The sequence below is a fragment of the Coptis chinensis genome, chromosome 3 (genome assembly GCF_015680905.1).
Source record: "Coptis chinensis isolate HL-2020 chromosome 3, ASM1568090v1, whole genome shotgun sequence".
In the NCBI taxonomy this organism is placed as follows: domain Eukaryota; kingdom Viridiplantae; phylum Streptophyta; class Magnoliopsida; order Ranunculales; family Ranunculaceae; genus Coptis; species Coptis chinensis.
In genome coordinates, this window is record NC_141458.1 from 75,866,051 (window position 1) to 75,889,979 (window position 23,929).

Sequence of the window (23,929 nt, forward strand, 5' to 3'; positions counted from 1 at the left end):
GTCCAATGAAACTAGGTTCAACAGTGGTAGTATAAAGTACTGATTGGAAAGATATTTGGTGTGGGGATCAGGCTTCTTAAGATTCACTAGTGCTTTCCATTGTCTACATTGTATAGCCAATCAATTGGCTCATTTAAGATCACAATGTCAATGGAAGAGCCAGGCTTCCTTAAACGAGGTGATATCTCACTATAGGAGAATGCTTAGTTAACTGATCTATTAAAATAAACAACACAAATCACATAGGTATATGATTGTTAATTGTTGTCCTCCTTTACTTCTTTTGCATATGAAAGGAGATTGCACTCATTTTTGGTCTATTTGATTGTTGCATGTCTCCAGTGTGTATGGGAGGATATAGAAGATTTGGAATATACACCAAAACCAGAGTTTGAAGGCTATTTCAAAGTGAAAAATGTAAAAAATGAGGTATCGTATTTATAATTTTCTATTTGTTAATGGTCAACCGGTTGAAAGTCAGGTAGATTGTTTAAGATTTCGTCCTGTTTGTTCAGACTTAATTATATTGCTTTACAATCTTGTATACGCAGGAAGAACTCCTTAGACAGTGGTTTTGCGCATATGCGGGAGGTGAAACCTGGTATTTATGTGACCTACAATGGTGATTTCTTTGACTGGTCTTTTCTTGAAACTAGAGCGGCTCATCATGGGATGGTGATGAATAATGTATGTAGCTTTTTTCTCTCTACGATGTGTATTTATTAGTCACATCTAGCATATTTCTGACTTAGATGTTAAATGTTTTGAGTTTCTTTCTTTTTTGGCTTTTGTATTTTTGTAATTTTATTATGTAGTTATTTTTACCATATCCACTCCCCAAACATGTCTAGAGTAAATTCTTGAATGTTGTTTTCTTGATATCGTATTCCTCCTACTAGGGTACCATACAGTTCCAGATGTTGGTAAGTGATATGGAGTTTGTTAGCTGCGTGGATCCTTTGCTAGTTTATGTTTATCATGTCCCCAGTCATGTCTGTATACCCTCAAAAATTAAGTTAGTTTTTGGAATGAGAAATTTTGAAGATACGAATGACAAACTCTTATGGGCTGCTCTACCGATTGAGCTAGACTAAGTAGCCTATTCAAGGGTTTAAATGACAAACAGATGCACACTCAGTTTGATGTAACTTGTTTGAGAATTTATGACCGGCCAGATAATTTATGTTTATATTATTTTGTTTCTGTAAATACCCCAGATTTCCATATGAAGATACATATACGCTGACCAAATTCACCCTATGGATTTCTAAGAACTATCAATAGAAAAGAACTTAAGCTTACCAACCAGATGGTACATGGTAGTAGATATGTGGTTGAGGAAAGGAAACTTTTCGTTGAAAGTGGGAAGTTATATAGTTATGTATTAAGTATTAAAAAGTGACATGTTGTCCCGATTTTTCAGGAATTATGTAGACACTTGATGCAAGGCATATGGAGCTATTTTTAACTGAAGGATATAAGAATGGGAGTTGGGAGTACCTAGAGATAGGATCTCATGAAATCAATAAGCATACTGATTGAGCCACTGGAGGCATTTTTTACATCAAGCATCTCAAAGATCCTTTTACAGCTGGTAATTAATCTAAACTACACTATAAACAAACTCAATACTGATGGAACTTGTAACTGGATACTAAACCTGTATCTTATGAACTGGAACCATTATTGGATAAAATTTGTATACAGAATGAGTGTCTTTTGAGTGTATAGTAATGTCTAGGTGTTGTTATTTTGATTAAATTGTTCAAATGATTGGACAAAGGTTTTGAATATCAAGTCATGGGTGGCAAAACCTACTGACAGGCAACCGAAAGCTCAAATTGCTTTGTATGTTGTGGCGTGGTAAACACCATTTTTTTTTATTATGGTCTTGGAGTTGGTGTTCTTTTATTTGGTGTAGAAGCTATGGGTGTCATAGATGTAAATCAGTATATGATTGTGAACCAGTTGATGCATGAATCACCAAACCTTCATATAATAATGTGACACCTTAACAATGTATGTAGTGGTAGTCTTTCACTCAGTATGGACCTTTATATATGTGTCTTTAAGTGAAAAATTTCATGCAGTAGTTCTTTACTTCTTTAGGCACAGAGTAAACGTTTGCCCTATGTAATCTGAAATTACATACTATAGAATAAACTGCTACTTGTTCATATCCCACCCACCAAGAGTGTGATAAAGAGTTTCTTACAGGTTCTATTTGAAGGCAGCAAGAGCTAATGACGAGGTAGATAAGACGACTAAGTATTTGGCAGTACTCTCACTACTCGGCCATGAGCGCATCGTGCTCTCGGGCTGGTCAATGGAGGATATGAAATGGAGGGTGGTGGAGGTAAAGGTGTTACAGCATATGTTTCAGATCATGGATGGTAACTGGACTTCGATGTATACTCAATGTACGTGTTGGCCTCTTTACTTTGCTTTTAGGTTTTCTGATTTGCATTAAATTATGTTTTCATGGATATATAAGCCTTGTTGGAAGCCTGTTATCTTAAACTTATGTGGATCCTTTTCTTCTTTCAGCTAGTCTACATTCATTTGGTTCATCTGCTAATGGCTCCATTATAATTGTAGGTTTATTCATCTTTAGTTGTCGATATATGGCTATAGTTATATGTGCAAGGATGAATATTTGGTTATGGTTTTATCGATGCTTATATCAATTTTTGATAGTGCATGACTTGGGACCTTTATCTATGCCTCATATTTGGATTTGGAGATTTGAACATAGACATATGTGGCAGAGATGTATCATATCTTGAGCCCCATTGTCTTACACTAGTTATTAGTCAATGGGTATTGTCTTATGTGCGTGGTCTGAAATTTCTCCATGGATGGCTTTAACTACTTGATTTACGGACACCTGAAGCTGATATATGTATAGGGGATAGACTATATATTGTCACAATATATAAGTTGCATATATGTATAGGGTATAGAGTAGAATGTATGTTTATATGGATTTAAGCATGTTGAGCACATTTTTTATTTTTGCAGATGTTAGATCAGTGACTTTGGGGTGCTATTAATTTCGGTTTCCACCCATTTGCCAAGCGTACCTGCAAATACTCCAAATATAAAGGTTAGTTCTTATAAACTATGGGATGTTTTATGATCTTTTTGTCTAATGGTATACATGCTTGTGCACTTTAAAATAAATGGGTGATTGGAAGTAAGATTCAAGTTTAAGAACGAGAAGGAAATTCTTGTTCTTGGTCAAGTTTAACTTAATAGGTGCAGGTAAACAAGATACTTGTTGTTCTTGCTTATCTAGAGCATCCCTAGCTTTGTGTACTGTCACTTTCTTAAGTCGTGTTTGTGTGAACTGTGATGTTAAAGTATGTAGTTGAGTATAAAATTCCTAATTCAATTTCATTTTTTTCAGGGCCTTACGCAATGACGGGGGCCTATGCAACCAGACAGAAACAATGAGTATTCATGCAATGCGCTTCATGCGAGATTAGGTTTTTTATTTGGATTTGGATTAGGATTAGGCTGATTTAATTTATATGTATTAGATTGGAAATGCGTTATTTACTTCATTATGTTTTATGATTAAGTACAAATATATATTGGTTATCCAAGGTAATGAATGAAATTAGCACTTTATGAATGCTACTTGAAGTTTAATTGATTATATTCAGGAGTGTAGTCTATTACAGGTCCAATTCTATGGTCTATGGGGAATGTTTTCATTTATTAGTACTATTTTTTTTTTCAAAAAAAAAAAGGGAAAAAACAATCACTGTTTTAACAAAACTGTCATGACTAGGTAACTTGTTTATGACGGTTATTAGATGAATACAACACAGTTTTTTCCAAATGGTCACAAAAGAGTTGATTTTTTGTGACGGTTTTTATTTATTTGTTACTGTTTTATACCGTGGAAATAGGCTAGTCTAGAACAAATATTTGTGACGGTTTTGGGGGAAAAAAATGACTCCCACTCCGTCACGGTTTTGGAAAAAAAAAACAATGACAAAAGAGTTTTTGTCACTGTTTTTAACAGCGATATAAAACTTTTTTCTTGTAGTTTAAAATTAATTAGTGGGCAAAAGTTATAGAGAACGGATGAATTACACTAATTATTTTGCATTTGAAATCTATTGAAATGTCACATTATAGTAACAACCTAAAACGATAAACTTTATATTTACTTTAGTCATGCTATCAGAAACCCTTTTATTTTATTGTATATCTACAAATGTCATTTATTTGCATTGTTAAACAAAATATTAAGGAACTCTAACTCAAGTTTATGCAATTATAATTCATCAACATAAGAGGAAGATAAACAATCCAACATATAATACTCTCATTTAAGCAAGCAAAAATGAATTATTTAAAACTATATAAATCATAAACATTAAAACAACCATCGAATCCTAATTCATGAATGCAACTAGATCAAATATAACACGTATTCAAAAAATAATTTTTCATATCCATCCATCAAAATTACATAGACTGAAACAAAACAATTAAGAAGAAATACTCGACGTTCATTGTTATTATTATTATTACTAATTATTTTAAACAGTGAAAAGGTTAAAAATTAATCTCCATATACAATGACAATTAAAATAAGACTTGCTACCGTATAACACGAATTTTAAAAAATTTAGGATAATATAAACCCACTTCTAATATATCACCCACAACAAGTTTAATTCTCAATATAATATTTATGAATAATAAATCAAGATATATGCTTAAGAATACTCGAATATGCAAAAAAATAAATGTGAAACTAATTTAACAATATTAATCAATCATGTCATAATTTATAGGCACGAAACACACTTATAAGACAAAATAAAAAAATTGTTTGCTGTTGAAATAAAATCATCATTATATTAAGACATCCTCTACATAAATTTCAATATGGTTTACGACTACCAATTATCACAACTATTTTAATTAATCATTAATAACGTGACATTTGGAAAACAATTTTACACATGTCATGTTGGTGATACATTATTAACACATTATATACACACGGTACTAGTTTATCTACACACAATAATATAAGAAAGCGTGTATACGCAAGTATACACATCTCAAAAAGAATACAGTCCCCCGTGATATTACACTACTCGCCTCGCACATCTAACCGGTCAAAGTTAGTTGAATCCCTAACTCTTGGTAAGTAAACTTAAACCAAAAGACTAAACTTTCAAACTTAAACTATTTTGTATTTATCCTAATTAATAATTTTTTTATTATTATTTTGACTTAACTATATGATATTATCTTAATCTAATCATGTATAAACAATAATAAATAGAAAATAAAACCTAAACATGCTACTAAACTAATTTTCATGTTTAATTTTACTGATGGATTACTAATTCATTTTAGTTAATAAAAAAATTTAATTTTTAAATTCCTTTTTTAATTGAATTTTTTGTTTTGGAAACTCAAAACTTTGCAAATCTATCTACTTTTTATCTACTCATAGTTGAATTAAAAAGACCAGGGGGAATTAAAGGTAACTTACATACGAAGATTCTGAGCCAACAAAATCTTCGTTGAAAAAAAACAAGGTGTGGCACGGGTTAACAAGGTGTGGGCACAGGACGCATGCGGGCACGTATCTGACAGGTCCGGACGTGGGATGCACGCGGGCGCGTGTCTGATAGGTGCGGACGCGGCAAGAACGCGGGCATGTGTTGATTTGCTCATTTTTCTCCAGCTGTCTCTAGTGAACCGTCTCGTGTTATTCTCGGGTTTCGTTTGCTCAGAAATTTATTGGAAATACACGAAAAAGAACCATCAGTAATGAAATAAAAGAAGAAAAAAACTTGAAAAAATTGAAAATAAAATTGAGAAGAAGAGTTCAAAGAGTGATTCTTTTTCTCCATCTTCCTCTTTCCATTTGGATCCATGACGGTGGCGCCATTTGAAGAGGTAGAAATAGTAGTGATGTGGGTTTTGTTGTTCATCTTAAATCCTTTGTTTGGAGGAATTGTATGATGGTTGAAAAATATCTTTTTTAAAATTCTAGTCTTTCTTTGCTCTTGTTCTTGATGTTTTAATGTTGGAAACACTAATTCTTTATCTAGAATGGGTTAAAGTCTTAAATAAACTATTGATTGATTGAAAAACATGTACGGAATTGGTTTTGATGGATATATTGCTCACAAAATTATACTCATTTGAACTTGTCAAATGAGTATGACTAGTGTTTTGGGGTTGAATCAAAGATTAGAGAAGTAATGAAAATTTTGTATTGAAGACAAGATTGAAAACTTGTATTAAGGATAATAAGAACTTGATTTAACAACTAAAACTTCAAGAATATAAAAATGGAAAATAAGTAAATAACAAATTACACTATTAACTTAAAATATATTATCTACTCATAATGACCAAAGATTAATTCTAGGGTCAGGTTCTTTCTCCTCATACTTTGGTTTATATTGGACACCAATTACATATTTGCCCCTTCTTCTAGAAACAACCTTGAGGATAAGATTAAGCTTTGTGGGATTTTGACTTAAGCCCATATAATTGAATTCTTGATTTGGCTTTAAGTCCTTGAGTCCATAACTTTTAGTCCTGAGTCCCTGAGAGTTGACTTTGATAGTTAACTTTGACTTTTTGGCACTTTTGCTCCTAAACTGGAATCTTCCCAAGCAGCGTCAATAGCAATCCTTTTTGCGCTAAAATGCACGCGCGTTTTAGGAATATACGTCCTAAATGGCATGTATCCTGCAAAAGGTAACAAAACCTATAAGTTGTCTATTCATTAAGCATAAGAAGGGCATAATTGAAGCATTATAAAGGTAATAAAATGCACATTTGGGGATTGATCATGATACATCCCAGCTAGAAACTTTGAGTTCACAGTTCTAATATGGAAAACCCTAACACACTTATACTCGGGTACCAAAGTCTTTATCTGCCAATTGCTCTCTCCTGCCAGTTTGCTTCCCCATGCACTCTAAGGGCACTTATCAGCACACTTAGCATGTAGACAAGCCTTTATGTTTCTAGTGAAATGAATAGGAAAGCCTTTACTAACTGCCAAAGCCTTCAAACACAACTTCAAATCAGCTTTATTTGCAAATCTCATGCCTAGAGCTGTCTCAAACTTGAACATATTAGTCTTAGCATTCCAGACAGGAAAACTTGGTCTATCTCTAATTACTTTCTCATTATCCTCATCATTAAGCTCAGTGTCAGGGCTATTGTACTTGGGAAAGTTTGGGATATCATTATCATACCCTGAGTCATCATTTATAATTTCAGATGGTTTAGGGTTAAATGATGGTTGAGGGTTAAATGATGGATAAGGGTCTGATGTTGGTTGAGGTTGAGATAGTGATTCAAGTGGAGATGATGGTTGAGGGTCAGATGGTAAGATGTCAGATGTTGCTGGAAAAGGTGGATTAGATAACGATAAATCAATAACTTCCTGACTACCAATTTGCTTAGAATTTATTTTCTTCACTCTCACTTCTATTAACTCCTCATCCTCCTCACTCAACTAATCTAAACTAGCAGCATCATCACTCTCACTCTCATTATCTTCAGCTTCAACAAGTTTGTAAGCGTCAATTTGGTCATCAAGATCTTCTTCCTCACTGTTGTTATCACCCTCAACATCTTCAATCTCAACCTGATTTTCATTATCAATTGTATCAGTCACAAAGGAAGGATCATGTACATTGATCAGCTCCCAAATGTGTGTTTTATTACCCTTACATTACTGCATTACAGCCCTTCTTACGCATAATGAAAAGACAACTCATAGCTTTTATTACATTTTTCATGTTACAGAACATTTCAGACTACTTATCATAAAAGCTGCATCTTAGCACCAAAAAGAGCCTTATTAACGCTTATTATAAAGACTCGAAGTTGCTATGAAAAAGTGTTGAAAAAGTCAAAGTCAAAGTCAAAGGTTAAAGGTCAAGGACTAAAAACTAGATAACTGAAAGTCACGTCCTTAACTCAGAAGACTGGAGATGGATGGCTTTGATACAAAAGATGACTTGTGATAAGCACCCAAAAGTGTATTTTAAACCCATTAATAATATTTTACTTAGGCCAATTATGTTTATAATAAATGAGAGTTAATACTGTTTACGTGTTTTTGTGTAATTCAAGACTTGAAGTTGATTAGGTGACTAAAAGCACCACTTTTGCATGGAAAACAAGTCAAGATGATTTCTGAGAAAGTTCTATGTTTAAAGTCCAAGAATCATGAAGAAAAGCCTTTTTCAAGCCCAGTCAAAGCTAGGAAGTTAAAGTCAATCAGGGTAGAAAAAGAACATAAAAGTCAACAGAACTTCAATAAGCCGTATCTTTGAACTCGAGCCTCGGAATTAGGCCTACTTTATGTCATAACGACCGGCTCAGAATTAGCTTTCCAATGGATCTATCCCTGGCCCAATCAGAGCTATAAAAGTAGACGAAAAAGGTAAGGAAGTAATTTCCAGCAGTGGTGACCTCTTTAGACTTAACCTAATGGACTTTGGGCTCACATTAGAGGCCCAAAGTCCTCCTTTTTTACTCATGCATGAAAATGTAACCCTAACCCTCTCCTATATAAAGAGGGTTAAGGCTAAACACTCCTCTCTTCTTCTTTTCTCTCCCTTTAGTCTCTAATTAGTTTAGTTTTAATTATGTTTACTTTCTTTAAGTTTATAGTTATGTTTAGCATTGTAGCCTCCATTAGAACATTTTCAATAAAACTTTCTTAATTCAATTCAAGTTCTTTCATTCCTTATATCTTCTTATATTAATTGTTTAGTTAGTATGATTCCGATGACACAAGGCTAAACCTCCATTAGAGGAGGTTTATGAAGCCATGTGAGAATGATTAACCATTAGTTTAGTATTGTTTTGCATAAAGAACTTCAAGTTCTTCGTTGTGAGTGTTTAGAGATAGAGCTCATAACAAAGAACTAGAATTTAAAGCCACCATCAAAGAGATTTGTGGTAGAGCTAAACTTTCATGCTAGTGAAGCCTTGATCCGAGATGACTTGGTATTCACTAGGGATTAAAACAAGCGATTCGATAACTAACTAATAGTCAATCGAATCATATGGCAGATTAAACCCCTTCTAATATATTCCCTCATCATATAAAACACTATTTTTCACCTTTAAATCTACTGTTTTTACTCTCACTAGTAAAGCATTTATCTAATCTAGACTTGCATTCAAATAACGTACGACTAGAGTGGTACGAACACGACTACTCCTCATTATTTCTACGATATTGAGAGTATCTAATCTAATTTTTTGTTTTTGTCTTTCCATCATAATTCTAACTGTTCATTCCAAAGAAGTGTGAGATCTCTTATTCTTCGTTCATCATATATATATATATATATATATATATATATATATATATATATATATATATATATTTAAATTATTTATTATCAATGGCACCACTTGCCATCTAGTTCGTTTACATTATGTGTGTTTAGATTAGAAAACATTATTTTTACTATTCACAAACACAACACTGAAAACACTATTCACAAATTCATCAAATTTTTCTACTACTGTCTGAGAGCATACGAGTTGCACTACCAACTCCCTGCCCTCCCGTGACCTGACCCTAAAATTTTCAACCCTAGTTATTTACTTGTGAGCGTGCATGCGCCTCACTTTTGCCTTCATTGAGCGCGACCCGCACTCTACTTTGACTCGGGCACCGCGCCCAATACACCTTATTCCTAAGTGCACACGTGCCCTAAGTTAATTAGCTTAAATTGAATTTTTTAATATTATTTGCAATATTATCTCACAAGTACAGTACAGTACTCGTATGCTATCAACTCCAAAATTTTAAAAAAGTTTTTTTTCATTCTAAACGGTGACTAGAAAACTCAAAGAATTGGGGTTCTCTAATTAAGGAATGTGTAGTCGTGCACGCATAGACAACCTCCCTCAATTCTTAAGTGGCCTGGCCGTTGATTTGATACAAAAATACCAAAAAAAAAAAATATAATATTAGTTAGTAAGCCCACCCACTACCAAAGCCCGTTTCATAGGCCTAACATCAAGGCCCAAACATGAAGCCCATAGTACAAAGCCTTAACCTAATTCTTAAAACTCTTGGACTAATAAGGTTAATTAAACTTTTTACAAGACTTCACAATCCACATCGTGAACCTGGACCATTACTCGTATAATTGTTCAAATAACACTAGATGTGCTTCAAGGCTGTTGAAGACGTTATTTATACGCGTAACAAGGACGCTCTAGGAAACACCTCTATACATCCTCGAATTTATCGTCATAGGATTCTATTTCTAGTAATAATCAGGCTATTTTTGCATGCTCATTAGGACTTGCCTATTAGACTTAAAACATACATGAGATTAAGATCTGGTACACATAAACCTGCCATATTAGTTTATCGTAGACGCAGAAATAATCGCCTATCTAGAAATTCACCAATCACCACATATAACCACCACAACTATATTTGTAGCAATGGGTGAACAAATAGAAGAGAGACCCCTCTCTGACTTTTACAAGGCTTTAAACGATGGACCTGACTCTTGTATAATAATTCTTGCAGATACTACGTGAGATTTTAGAATACCCCTCCCCCAATATATTTAATATATGTTACCTATTTTCCATAGGTTAGACCATGAGAAGCCTTACCAACACTTACGTAGGATACAACAAGTTCTTACTATATTTCATCATCCTAACGTAAGACCTGAACAAATAAAGCTCAGGGTGTTTCCTTTCACCCTAGGTGACAAAGCGGCTGCTTAGCTAACAGTACAAAAGCCGAACTTTGTCGACACATGGGACAAACTAGTTAAATTATTTATAGAACAATTTTACCCACCACAGAAGACTGATGAAATATTATCACATATTCATTTCTTTCACCAAAAGCCTCGAGAATCCTTTTCTGAGACTTGGAATCGTTTCACTGATCTTCTAGTAGAATGTCCCCATCATAATCTTAGTAAAGGCACACTAGTTCGTGCCTTCTTCAAAGGCCTATCCCAACACCATAAAGAGACTTTAGATATCATGAACGGAGGTAATTTCCTAGGTAAATGAGCCAAAGATGCATATAACTTCTTAGATAATCAATCCAAGAAAAGTAATAATTGGGGAGGTAACGATTACTCCCGCTCTATTCCTTCTTCTTCTATAGCTAAGGCAACCAGTATGTTTGATGTTAAACCAGATCCTAAACTTAGAACTTTAATTGAATCCCTCACTCGTAAAGTAGATGCCCTTTCTGTAAATAAACAAGAAGCGAAACCCATTCCTGTCATGAATATAAACTCTCCTCGCTGTAATTTCTGTTTTAGTCTTGAACATTCTGATCATTATTGTCCTCTTGCCTATGAACAACCACCACCACAGCCAGAAGATGTATGTGCTTTTAATATACCTAACTCACCTTGGAGACAAAATCCTAATTTTAGTTGGTGTAATAATCGCCAGCAAGCAACACCTCCAGGTTTTAATAATCAAAACGTTAGGCCCACCAATAACTACAATCAATATCAACTAAGGCAAGGACAAGGTCAAGGTAATAATAATAATAATAATAATAATAATAGAAGTTTAGTCCTGATAAATAACAACTATCAAAATCCACCCGTTAATAATCAACGTGAGATAGTTCTTGTTACATAACCCGTGGCAACTCAACCTTCCCAGCATGATAGATTCGATGCATATATGCAAACTCAACAACAGATATTACTAGCCATCTAACAATTCATCCAACATCTATCCCAAGAAAAAACCTAACAAAAAGGCATGTTTCCAGGTCAACCTGTACCTAATCCAAAATCAATCAACACAGCCTTTGAATTAACTGGTAATCCTAGTAATGAAAATTTAATACAAAGATAATTAAAGGTCGTAACTACTCTCCATTTAGGGAAAGTGGTTGACAACAATGTAATAATGCATGAGGATTCACCACAAACTAATAAAGATAAAGGAACCTTACTAGATAACATAGTTAAAACTGAAGATCCTACCACTGTAGAAGTACCAGTGAAACCTCAACTTAAGGAGAAACCGACAACAGTTAAATAAAAGTGCAATACTCCTATTGACCCTTATGCTAAATATAGGAAAAAAACCCCCGTTTCCCCAAAGACTAGTCATGCTAAAGAAGGACGATAATTTTGACGAGATTAGAGAAGTTTTCAAAAATTTAACTATAAACCTACTGATAAGAGCCCAAAATTATAGTTTTAACCCCTTAATAATATTATATTTAGACCAATTATGTTTATAATAAATAAGAGTTAGTAATGTTTATGTACTTTTGTGTATTTCAGGTCTTGGAGTCAACTATGTGAAGAAATATGTCACTTTTGCAAGAGAAATGAGCAAAAATTAGTTACTAAGAAGTTATATGGTTAAAGCCCAAGTTTCAAAGAGAAAAAGCCTTTTTAAATCCCAGTCAAAGTTGAAAAGTCAAAGTCAACATGGACAGGAATAGAGCATAAAAGTCAACAGAACTTCCCCAAGCCGTATCTTTGGACTCAAACCTCAGAATTGGGCCTATGCCTATTATATGTCAAAACGACCGGTTCGGAAAGAGCTTTCTAATGGTCTAGGATTTGATCTAATCAGAGTAGTAAAAGTAGATGAAAATGTTATTGCAGTAGTTTCCAGCAGAGAAACCCTTTTTGGACTTAAGTAATTAAGTTTTAGGCTTGATTTAGTGGCCCAAAACATAGCTCCAAAGCCCATGCACTAAATTATAAACCTAGCCCTCTCATATATAAAGAGGACTAAGAGCAAGTCCAATGGAGGGCTGCTATAATGGGCTACTAAAAGGTGTCACATAGGCCTTTTAGCAAGCCCAGCCATATTTAGCAGCCTAAAATCAAAAAACCATTCCAATCACACTTTTTAGCAACTGTTAAGTTCGGGATATAGATAGCTGTTAAATTGCAACAGACGGCAAACTCTATGTCGTCCGTATATGGCAGTTACTAAAACGGACACTCCACTTCTCTAACTCCTCCACTCAAACAAATCCTCACTCCTCCCCTTCTCCACTCAAACAAATCTCTCTCTTTCTCACTCACTCAGTCTCCTCACTCAAAAGTAACATTAAAATGACAATTTTCATTCTTGAATTGTTAATTATTTATTGAATACTTGAATTGAATTGTTAATTGTTTATTGAATGCTTGAATGTTAGAATGTTGAATTTTGAATTGGAATTGATGTTAGAATGTTGAATGTTGAATGTTGAATTGGAATTGATGTTAGAATATTAGAATGTTTAATTGGAATTGATGTTAGAATGTTAATTTGAAATGGTTTGAAATTATGCATGATTGGAATTGATGTTAGAATGTTAGAAGTGTTGTTTGAATTGAAGTTAAGAGGATATTGTTGATTGAATTGCAGGTGCCACGCAAAATGAGTAACAAGGGTAAACGATTTTTCGGTCGAAAATTAGTTACTAGATTGACAAATGAGTCGACGTCAACACTAAACGCCGATGGGGATGAAAATGAAGTCTATGATTTGCAAATCCCTCTAGTAATTGAATTTTCAGACCCAATCGATCCATTAACACATACTACATTGGCTAGAAACCCGAAAACTCACATCTCTCATCGTGTAAATATGGTAAGCATTTGATCGTTAAATCTGGTTTCTTTAACATCATAATTTGTATTTTCTTTAATTTTAATGAAGTGTTTTGAATAAATGTTTAAGGAGGGGGGGAGATGAAATTGCAGTGTTGTTAGGCATCCGTGAGCAATTGGTGGAAGATAATGATTGCCAAAGGAGATTATTTTGAAGGCATAAGAAATAAAATTTTACAATCTCCGTTTGGGTCATTGTTTCTATGTAGTTATCAAAACGCCGACCGTGGTTTGATATACGTCTTTGATTAAGCGGTGGTGGGACACAACTCACACTTTCTACTTTCCACAAGACGAGATAGGTATCACTCCAATGGATGTTACTATGCTTACAGGAATGAGCGTAGGAAAGGGAAAGGCCGTTACATTTGGAGAAGGTCGGTTCACGACTTTTGATTATGCACAGCAAAAATGGCCGAATATACGGCCGGAGCACTGGGCTAAAGGGGGTATCAAACCCTCTTTTTTTGTGAATGAGTTCATGGAGAAGACGAAAGAGAGTGACAAAGGTTGGTGCCCGACGGGTACAGATCAGGAGAGATATTTGAGAGCATTCTATTTTTACTTAATCATGTAGTGTTTCTTCCCCACGGGTGATAGTTCACTGAGATTAGGTTGGATAGAGTGTTTGGTTTGGTTAGATTACATGCATCAATATGAATGGGTGGTGCTATGTTTGGAGCTTTAATTTACACGTTGGATCAAGCGTGCCGAGTCACAGGTAATGTTGTGGATGGTCAATGTGGTGGCTTCACCCCTCTTTTACAAGTAAGTTTTAAATTTTTAGTATTATAACTTTATGATAGTATTATAATTTTTAAATTACGTACAAGTTTGAACATGGGATGCGCAATTCGTTTATGACTACAACCGACAAATACTATCATTATTTGGTGGCCCAGTGAGAAGAGAAGAAAAAGATACATGATAGAGTCGCGAAGTTAGAAGCGCAAGTGCTAGAACTGACATTGCGAGAATCACGACAAGCAAGTAAATCAAAGAAGAGGCAAGCTGGTGAGGGTTCGAGCAAAAATTAGTTTAGAATTTGTTTTTATGTGTGTTTTAATTTACTTCTATGGATTTTGTTTAGTTGAATGAATTGAATCATATTTGTTTAATGAATGAATTTTGTTTAGTTGAATCATGTGTGGATTGTTGTCTCTATTGTATGAACGAAATGGATTGGAATGGAATGAAGTAGAGTGAGTTTGTATATAAAAAGAAGAATGAGATTTGTCAGTTTTTGCGTCTAGTAGGTACAGACGGCAGAGTTTCTGTTGTCTGTCCATTTAATTAAAATAGGATACGAACGACATAGTTTCTGCTGTCTGTACATAAATAACCAACAGATGGTAGAAATTATGTCGTCTGTCTCTCGAAACTTATTATGGCAGAAGCTAGCGAAGGTCTTAACTTTGGCTGGGTTTTTAACTCCTTCCAAATTTAAGACCCTTTTAGCAGCCCCATTGGAATGACATTTTTGTGGTTGGGGTGCTATATTTGCCTTTAATAGCCCATATAACCCCCCATTGGACTTGCTCTAAGGCAAAGCTCTAACTCTCTCCTACCTCTTCTCTTTAGTCTAATCTAGTTTATATTTTATTAGCCTAACCACTATTAATACAATTCAAGTTATTTTTTAATACAAGTATTCCTTTAATTATGTCTTCTTCTTCTCATTATTTATTCCATGATAGTCTAATGAACAATAGCTAAACCTCCACTAAAGGGATTTGATTGAAGCTTTGATGAAGACTTGATGTGTTAGTATAGAATAGTTGTATTAAAGAGCTTCAAGTCTAAGGTTTTCTATATAGCAATAAGTAAAATAAACCTAGACTAGATGGTAGTTCATTCACCATGAGAATGGGTTTCAACTTCCTCTCATGCTAATTATTAATTGGCTAGAGATACCATGAATAATTAGGGATAAAAAGACCTAACATTTATGTTGAACCTTGTGTGAAAACATAAATATTAGGGTTGCAACAAACTCTATATTAGTATGTTAGGGATTAATCAAGGTGGATTTCAAATCTCCCTAATTTCATTTTTATATTCACATCTTAATATTTAATTGCCATAGTTTAATTTAGAATATATTCAATATTAGTTTTCACCATATTAGTTCTATTTTAAATCATTACTCTCATGCTGTTTAATTGTTCATCATTAGTGGAATTAGTTATTATCTAATGCAATTAGGAGTGGAACAAATTCTTACTCTAGTTTTATTATATGATAATTGAGAGTAGAACTTTGATATAAAAAGGCATGCAAATTATAGTTTACTTCTTCCCAGTATAATTAGCCTGGTAGGAGTAAAAACTTAATTTTGACCCTATCAAATGGCGCCGCTGCCATCTTAGTTGTCTTTAGAATTAAATTCTCTTAGTTTTTCAATTCTACAAACAACCCAATTCACCCACCCGCCCTATTGTTCACAAGTGTTTGGTTATTTTCGCCACTATTCCTTGATTTCTGGCTTTGTTTCTATTTCCTGAAAACAGGATTTTGCTCCTAGCCTCACAGGAAGTCTACTGGAAATTTTCAAAGTCGTACACTCGGAGCGCGCACACACCCTGCCTTCCAGTAAGTTTGTTTCATGTTTTCTTTCCAGTTTCAAGGCCCATGGCCAGCCCATTAAGAAATCGTAGGAAAGTCTGTTTCTAAAAAAAATTAATGAAGCCCCTCTGAAGAAATCGTGGGAAAGTTTGTTTTCTCACACATGCCCTTGTTACCTTATAATTGAGCGCCCCACGCCCCTATAAAGAAAGCCCGATTTACACAGGTTAGTTACAGGTCATCTTTTCATTGGAAATAATTGTTGATTCAGTGTTCCAAGCTTCTATAGGACAACGAGGTTAGTATTAAAGACGTTATTCATAAGCGTAGCAAGGAGGCATTCAGGTTCTCCTCTTTTCACTCCTCGTCTCTTCTGTCAATTCTAGTATATCAGGTTTTTGTTTGACTGCTATTCATGTTTCTTTCATATTGGACTTAACCTTGTATGAGATTAAGGTCTAGCAAGAGAAAACCGTCTAACGTTATCTATCATAAACGTCAACGCACACTCCTATCTAGAATATCACACACTAAACTTGTATTAATGGCTGAAGAAGCAGAGACTCCTCTCTCTAATTTTTACAAAGTCCTAAATGATGGCCCTAAGTCATGCATCGTTCTTGCTGACCCAGTGGGGGATTTTCGAATTCCCCCAAATATTTTTAATTTGTTACCTATTTTTCATGGTTTAGACCAAGAAAAGCCTTATCAACATATGCATAGGATAGAACAAGTTCTCACTACATTTCATCATCCTAACATAGGTTCTGAACAAATTAAACTAAGGGTGTTTCCTTTCACCCTAGCCGATAAGGCGGCGTCTTGGTTAACTGCCCAAACGCCTAATTACGTGGACTCATGGGCCAAACTTGTTTAATTGTTCATGGAACAGTTTTATCCACCACTGAAGATAGATGAAATGATTCAAAAGATTTATTTCTTCTGCCAGAACCCTCATTAATCCTTTTCAGAGGCCTGGAACTGGTACACTTATCTTCTTATAGAGTGTCCACATCATAACCTTGCGAAAGACACGCTTGTTCTGGCCTTTTTCAAAGGGCTTTCACATCATCATAAGGAGGTTCTTGATATAATGAATGGGGGTAGTTTCCTTAGTAAAGGAGCCTCAGAGGCTAAAAGGTTTTTAGAAGATCAATCCAAGCATAATAATAACTGGGGGGTAATGACATCCCCCGCTCCGCTACTTCTTCTTCCACAGCCAAGGCAGCTAGTATGTTTGAGGTTAAACCTGATCATGAGCTTAGAACTCTAATCGAATCCCTCACAAAAAAGGTAGAAGCCATTTCTGTTCAACATAAGCCTACTCCTATCATTAACATCAACTCTCTTCCATGTAATTTTTGTTTTAGTCTTGAGCATACTAACTCTTATTGTCCTCTCATCTATGAACAACCACCCGCACAACCGGACAATGTTTGCTCCTTAAATAGCCTTCCTAACGCAAAACTCCAACTTCAGTTGGCATAATAACCAACCAGTTACACCTCCAGGGTTTAATAATCAAAATGTTAGCCCAGGAAACAACTACAACCTAGCTCTACCAAGACAAGTACACGGACCAGGTAATTATAATAATAATAATAATAATAATAATAATAATAATAATAAAGGTATCATCCCAGTTAATAACAACAAACTATCACAACCCACCCATTAATAATCAACGTGAGATAGTTCCTGTCACACCACCTATTGCCGCTACACCTTCACAACCGGATTGTTTTGATGCCTACATGCAAGCTCAACAATAGATTCAACAATCCATTCAACAATCCATACAACAATTAACCCAAGATAAAGCCCAACCAAAAGGTGTGTTTCTAGGTCAAGCTCTACCTAATCTTAAAATGCCAAACACAGCCTTTGAAGTAACTGGTAATACTAGTAACAAAATTTTAAACGTAGGTGAGTTAAATGTTATCACCACTCTCCGTTCTAGCAGAGTGGTTGATAACGCTGTAACGATGCCCATTGATACACCACCAGTGGTCATTGAAAATGAAACTTTACTAGATACCAAAATAGAAACTGAAGATCCTACCCCTGTAGAGGTACCAGTTAAACCATAACCCAAGAAAAAAGTGGCTAAGGTTAAAAATCATATTGACCCATATGCTAAATATAGAGATAAACCACTTTTTCCCCCATAGACTAGCCATGTTAAAAAAGGATATAAATTTTGATGAGATTAGAGAAGTTTTTAAAAATCTAACGATAAACCTACCTTTTCTTGAAGGTATTAAAAAATTACCACAACATACTAAGTTTCTAAAAGAGTTATGCACTACTAGGCGAAAAACAAACATTCCAAAATACGCCTTTTTAACTAACTAGTTTTCCACTCTATATGAACATAATGGAATCGTTAAGTACAAGGACCCTAGTCGTCCTACTGTACAATGCACCTTAGGAGATACCCGCATGACAACTTCTCTATTAGACCTGGGGGCAAGTGTTAACTTACTCATTTATTATATATATAAACAAATAGGCCTACAAGAGATGCAACCAACTAAAATGACATTGCAATTAGCTGACTGTTCTACTAAGGGTGTTGTTGAAAACGTGCTTGTTAAAGTTCAAGATTTTTACTACCCAGGTGACTTCGTTATCCTCGACACAAAAGTCACTAACGACTCTGTTCCTATCATCTTAGGGCATCCCTTCTTGGCAACCACCAACGCACTCATAAACTGCCGGGATAGTTCGATGTTCATGTCCTTTGGACACCTTTCTGTTGAGGTGAATGTTTTCAAAATAATAAAATAGTTACCCGATACGACTATCGATGGAGAAGTTAGCATGATCAAGAGCTTAGCTCAAGATTATTTCAACAACACATTTCCAGAGAATCAGATGCACCAATTCCTTTCTTTTGGAAGTTCCGACTTCAACGATGACTCCTACGTAGAGGAAGTCAACGCCCTTTTCGAGTCTACTCCTATCTTGGATCCTTCTGTAGCTCCATCTTCAGAGTTTGAAGACCTCTTATCTAAACAAGTATTTACTACTCAAGATGAAGACCCTCCGGAAGCCATTCTACCCATTCCACTCACCCCTGTGCATAAACCTCTTCCTGCTAGGTTGAAATATATCCATCTTGATCCGGATGGTAGTTATCCAGTGATCATATATTCTCAGTTGTCTATTGATGAAGAGGCACATTTGATTAAGGTGATTAGGGAACATCGTTTTGTGATCGGTTGGTCCCTAGACGACATTAAGGGGATTGACCCTAGCGTATGCACACATCGCATACATTTGGAGGATAATGCGAAGACTTCACGCGAACCTCAATGTCGCTTGAACCTTACCATGAAAGAGGTGATCAGGGAAGAAGTTTTAAGGTTACTCGATGCAGGTATCATATATCCGTTCTCCGATAGCGAATGGGTATGCCCCATTAACATAATTCCTAAGAAATCGGGTGTTACCATTATACGTAATGCTGATGGTGAATATGTTTCCACACGAGTTCCTATGAAATGGAGGATATGTATTGACTACAGACGCTTAAACACCATGACACGAAAAGGTCACTTTCTTTTACCTTTTATAGATTAGATGCTCGAACGTCTAGCTGGTCATGCTTATTACTGTTTTTTAGACGGCTACTCTGACTATTTTTAGATCATTATCAATCCAGATGACCAAGACAAGACTACCTTCACTTGTCCTTTAGAACATATGCCTATAAACGAATGCCTTTCGGCCTTTGTAATGCTCCTAGTACCGTCCAGCGGTGTATGCTTCATATCTTTAGTAACTTGGTAGAGCGCTTTATGGAAGTTTTCATGGATGATTTTTCTATCTATGGAAACTCTTTCAATGACTGCCTATCTAACCTTTCCAAGGTGTTAACACGGTGTGAGGAAAAGAATCTGGTTTTAAACTAGGAGAAATGTCATTTTATGGTTAAAAGAGGAATAGTTTTAAGTCATATTGTATCTAGTGATGGCATAGAAATAGATAAGGCCAAATTAGATAAAATAGCGTCTCTACCTATACCACTGACTATCCGTGACATAAAGGTTTTTTAGGCCATGCAGGTTTCTATAGGCGTTTTATCAATGATTTTTTAAAATTAGCTAGGCCTTTAACTAATCTGATTTTAAAAGATGTCATCTTTGATTTCAATCATGACTGCAAATAGGCTTTTGAAACATTAAAAGTCACTTTAACATCTGCACCGATTATACAGCCTCCCGATTGGTCAAAACCTTTCAAACTTATGTGTGATGCTAGCGATTATGATGTTGGTGCTGTGTTAGGCCAGAAACTAGATGATAAGTCCACCGTTATTTATTATGCTAGTAAGACTTTAAATGATGCTCAAAGAAATTATGCTACTACGGAAAAGGAATTTTTAGCTGTGGTTTATGCTTTAGATAAGTTCCGTCCTTATTTGGTTGGTTCAAAGATCTTAATGTACACTGACCATGCAGCTCTTAGGTACCTTCTAGCCAAGAAGGATGCTAACAAAGTTTGATCCGATGGATCCTTCTCCTACAAGAGTTTACTTTAGAAATTAAGGATAAACGAGTGATCGAAAATGTAGTTGCCGATCACTTATCTAGACTAACCAATGACAGTGATAGTGACTCTGAGTCCATACCTGATTTTTTTTTTCCTGATAAACACCTTTATTCTATTTTTTTTGCACCTTGGTATGCCGACATTGTGAATTTTTTAGCTTCTGATATTATTCCTGATGTTTGGTCAAAAAGCGAACGTAAGAAATTTTTGGCTATAGCTAAGTTATACTACTGGGATTAGTACCTTTTTAATTATTGTGCGGATCAGATTATTCGTCGTTGTATTCCCCAATGGGAATATAATTAAGTTTTATCCTTCTGCCATGACAAAGCGTGTGGTGGCCATTTTAGTGGTATGAAAATGGCAGCTAAAGTTCTTCAATGTGGTTTTTATTGGCCTACCCTTTAAAGATGCCCAAGTACACTGCAGGACGTGTGTTCGATGCCAATAACTTGGGCGTATCACTAAATGTAATATGATGTCTTTAAATCCCATTATGGTAGTGGAAATTTTTTATGTATGGGGCATTGATTTCATGGGTCATTTTCCTGTTTCCCACGGTTTTATTTATATTCTTGTTATCATGGACTACGTTTCCAAATGGATAGAGGTCATGGCTTGCTGTAGCAATGACCATACGACAGTTGTGTTTTTCGTTAAGGAATACATTTTCTCTCATTTTGGCATCCATAAAGCCATCATCAGTGATGGCAGAACGCATTTTTTCAATATAGTTGTTGCTTCTTTAGTTAAGAAATATGGAGTTACCCATAAGGTTGCAACTCCTTATCATACACAAACTAGTGGCCAAGTAGAAGTCTCTAATAGGGAAATTAAAAAAATATTAGAAACGATAGTCAATCCTGATAAAAAAGATTGGTCTAAGTGTCTAACAGATGCCTTATGGGCGTATCGAACAGCTTTTAAAACTCCTATTGGAATGTCTCTCTTTAAACTTGTGTTTGGAAAACCTTGTCACTTGCCCGTTGAATTGGAGCACCGTGCTATGTGGGCTATAAAAAGCCTGAACTTCAATATTGATGAGGTGGGTGTCAAGCGCAAATTGTAATTAAATGAGCTTGAAGAAATCAGTAGTGATTCTTATGATCTCGTGAAGGATTATAAAGCTAACATGAAATGTGTTCATGATAAACAAATTTTGCGTAAAGAGTTTATAGTTAGTCAAAAGGTTTTGCTTTACAACTCACTCTTGCATATTTTCCCAGGGAAATTAAAAACCCGTTGGTCTGGTTCTTTTTTGGTTACTGAAGTCACCTCTCACGAGGCTATCACCTTGGTAAATCCCAAGGACAATAGTACCTTTCAAGTCAATGGCCAACGTTTAAAATATTTTTACTAGTTAAGGTCCCCAGATGTGGAGAATGTCCTGTTATAGGTCCCTATCTATGAGGACTGACCTTTGATGTTTATTGTACTTTCTTTCATTTCCATATATATATTGGTAGTGCACCATTAAGGTAATCGGGCCCTCCCTATGGAGTGCGTGGCTGTAAGTACCAGATCCTAAGTCCACATGTAAAGTAATTCACACTTTCCACTCTTGCATATTTTCTCGTTTTTGAGTCGTGTTTCTCTATGGAGTGATTTACGTTGTCCTTATTGCTTTATTGTTTTCTTTTATATTAAACCTTATTCATAAAAAGTAAAAAAAATATTAAAACTCAATAAACATTAGTCTAGTAAGCCTCGGGAATCTGACTTTAAACGACCCACGTTTTAAAGCAAATTTTCTAAACCATGTTTTCAAAAAATTGTTTGGGGGTGGGGTGTTTGGTCTTTCCATTATTGATCGCTCAACTTTCTATTCTTGTTGATTGTGCCGTTTAGTCATATTTTGATTCGGGTTGACACTATCTATGAATTTAGATTTCTTACGATCACATAACTTATGTCATTCACGCGTTTTGAGACATTTTCCATCTCCTTATGTGTCTACTACGGTTAGATTTGGGTTTTTTTTATAGATCATTTGATTGTATTTTCTCTGCTGATCATTTTCATAGCTCATTCCCCAAAATCGGACCATTAACAAATCGAGAATTATAGTTTTAAGTTATACGAGGCAAAGGACATGATGGGTATTCTGGATTTGTTTTGGGCTTGGGCCCAAAAATTAAAACCTTACAAGGTCACATGCCACGCACGTGACTCCATATTTTAAAACACCACGCGTTATTTTTTCCCCCTTTCTTCTTCCTCGCCTCCACGAACATCGCCTAAACCTAGCCAAATTAAAATGCGCACGCCCTCGTATTCAGGCCATATTGAGCGCGCCCATGCCCTTACCTCCACACACCTACCCTTCTAATTTGAACCGAGTTATTTTTTCACTCTCCCACTCCTTAACTATCACCACAATTTCTGATTCCAGATCTCAATGGCTCCTAAAACCCCAAAAATCCTTCCAGAACAAGTTTTTTCCAGTTCACAGTTTACACCTTTCTTCGATACCGAAATGCGTATTAGAAAGTGGAAAGGGTTGTGGTATTCTGCTGATGATTTTTATCACCCTGATTTGGTGTTCTCTTTTTACAAGAAGAGGGAGATTAGTGGTCGCAAGATTGTACTGGATGTGAATGGTAGTCGTAAGGAGTTGACTACAGCAGTGTTGGCTGAGATTACTGGTATTGAGGAAAGAGACATCGTAGTCACCATGTAGGAATCTCAGCTTGGGGGTATCGGTACTTTGATGACAGAGACGGTGTTGGAAGGATGTTACAATCCTGGGTCACATTGTGTTCGTCAGTCGTCTCTGAGAAAAAACCAACTGGTAGTTGCTCAGCGGGTTAGAAGGAATGTTATTGCTACCACGAAAGCCAGTGACATAAATTTGAGTTGTCTACACATTCTCTGGACCCTTCATAATAGAAGGTATGGGTTTTGCATCCTCGAATTTTTATTTAATGAGATTATAGCAGTTGGTCAATTTACCGCAGCTTTCCTTGCGTTGATCACAAAGATTATATTGTATTGGAGATGTGTTCCGAAATCTAGTCAGGTTAAGTTGAAGTTGCGGCATGAGAATGCATGTATTTATTGGGAGTGTATTCAGAAGGAGTGGAATTTGCCTGAAGTTTTGGTTGCTGAGATAGAATCAGAGGAGGAAGAGGAAAAAGAAGATGCAGCTT